This window comes from Penaeus vannamei, chromosome 9 (genome assembly GCF_042767895.1).
Source record: "Penaeus vannamei isolate JL-2024 chromosome 9, ASM4276789v1, whole genome shotgun sequence".
Lineage (NCBI taxonomy): Eukaryota > Metazoa > Arthropoda > Malacostraca > Decapoda > Penaeidae > Penaeus > Penaeus vannamei.
The window spans coordinates 3,980,271-3,982,770 of record NC_091557.1 but is presented as its reverse complement, the minus strand read 5'-3'; positions in this window follow the sequence as shown (position 1 = coordinate 3,982,770).

Genomic DNA, 2,500 nt, shown 5'->3' with positions numbered 1-2,500 from the left:
AAAGGGAAATGTATGATTTTTTTTCGTTTTTTACTTTTTTTTTCTTTTTTTTTAGTTTTTTAAAATCTTATCATTCTCTACCCGATTCCTCCTTCTCCTCTTGTTTATTATCCATGTTTAGTTTGTTCATCTTTCTCTTCTTCTTTCTCCTTCTCTTCTTCATCTTCTTCTACCCTCTCTTCCTCCTCCTCCTCCTCTTTATCTTCCTACCTTCTCGCCTCCTCCTTCTCTTCCTCCTCTTCTTCCTCCGCTTTCCCCTCTTCTTCTTCCTCCTCCTCCTATTGCTACTTTATCACCTCCTTCTCCTCCTTCTACCACTCTTCTTCCCTTCTCCTTCCTTCTCTTTCTCGTTCTACAGTTTTTCCTCACCTCATCCTCCCCTGCCCTCTTCCCCTCATATATCACTATCTCTTCTTTTCCTATTCATTCTCCTATTCTTTTTCTTCGCCTTCTCCATGTGTCTCCTCCTCTTATTTCTCTTCCTCCTCTTCTTCTTCTTCTTCCTCCTCTTCTCCCTCCTCTGCCTCTCTCCATTTCTCCTCTTTTTCCTTCCTCTTCTTCCTCTTCCTCCTCCCTCTTTCTCTTCCCTCTTCCCTTCTTCTTCTCTCTCATTTGCCTCTCTTTATTTCTCCCCTTCCTTCTTCCCTCCCCCTTCATCCTTTTCCTCCTCCTCTTTTCCTCCTCCTCTTCTTCCTCCTCCTCCTCCTCCTCCTCCTCCTCTGCTTCCTCTTCCTCCTCTTCCTCCTCCTCTTTCTCCTCCTCCGAATATACATTGAGGCAAAAAGATCATTTCCCTCATATGAGATATTCTACATTCAACTTAATGGCTAATTAACGAGATGCAATAAAGTCATCATTTTCTCCTTAATTACTATTCATTAGCACCTATTCTTACGACATTTATTTCTATTTCATGTTCCTTTCGAAATTAAGTGAAAATTGAAAAAAAAAACACGAGTGGAGTTATTTGATGGAGTGTTAAGGGGGGGGAGGGGGGGAGGGGGGAGAGGAGGGAGAGGAGGAAGAGGAAATGGTGGAGGGAAGGAGAGAGCGGGTAAAGGGGGAGGGGGAGGGAGAGGAAGGGGAGAAGGGGGCTGAGGGAGGGGAAGTAGGAGGATGGGGGTGAAGATAGGGAGAAGGGATGGAAGGGGGGAGGGAGGAGAGGGAAGAAGGGACGGAGGGGGAGGGTGTGAAGGAGGGAGGTCAGAAAGGAAGGGTGAGTGACAGGGAGAGATGGGTGAAGGGGAAGGAAGGAGGGAAAGGTGGGGCGAGGGGAAGGGAGAAAGGCCGGGTAGAAGGGGAGGAGGAAGAGAGGCAAAGCTTAAAAGAAAGTGAGGGAGAGGACGAGGAAAAGAAGAAAGAGAGAGGGAGCAAAGGGGAGAGAGGGAGGGGGAAGAGGGTGGAGGGGAAGAAAAGAGGGGAGAGGGGGAAGGGGACTGAAGGAGGGAGGAGGAGGGGCGGAGGGAAGAAACGAGGAAGAGGGGGAGGGAGAAGGAGCGAGGGGAGAGGGTGCGGAGGGAAGAAGGAGGAAGGGAGAGGGGTAGGAGGGAATGAAAGAGGGAGAGGGGGTAATGAGGGGGTTAGGGCATACTTATCGCAAATAATTTCGGTAATTTATAAGTATAATTAATAATAAACATCATTCCTGCGGTGCATAATCATTAATTCTTTCAAAGCTTTCTTTATTAACGTGCGGGGAGAGAAAGAGAGGGAACAGGAGAGAAGGAGAGAAAGGAGAGGAAGGGGGAAGGATATTCAATACAGAAATACGAATTGTAATATTCCTTAATCTTCTCTCTTACTCTCTTTCTCTCTCTCAATTTCTCTTTTTTCTTCTTTCTCCACCCTCCTCTTAACTCTCTCTTCTTTCCTCTCTCTCTCTCTCTCTCTCTCTCTCTCTCTCTCTCTCTCTCTCTCTCTCTCTCTCTCTCTCTCTCTCTCTCTCTCTCTCTCTCTCTCTCTCTCTCTCTTTCTCTCTCTCTCTCATTCTCTCCTTTCCATCACTCCAATCTTCCCTCTCTCCCTCCTACTCCCTCTCTTTCTCTCCCTCTAACTTTCTTGGAAATCTAATCAACGTCTTTTCTCTCCTCCCCCCCCCTCCACCATACTTCTTCTCTCCCCTCCCCTCCCTCTCTCCCTTCCCTCCCCCCCCCTCCTTTCTGTCTGTAGACCACAAAGTCAAGCAAATGTCTTTTGGAAAGTAAACGTGTCTTTTTGATATCCATTGACAAGCGACTTTGCGACAAAGGGGAAGAAAAGGTAAAGAAAGGGAGAGAGGAAGATAGAATGAGATTAATATGGAGAAAGCGGGAGACTTAGACGAAAGAGGGGGGGTGGGGGGTAAACAGGGAGAGAGAGGGAAAGAGACAGAAAGGTACACAGATAAACAGAGAGAATGGCAAATGGAGTCAAAGAGAAAGACAGACAGACAGACAGACAGACAGACATACAAATACGCGAAATGAGAAAGAGAGAAAGAGAGAAACAGTCAGACACACAG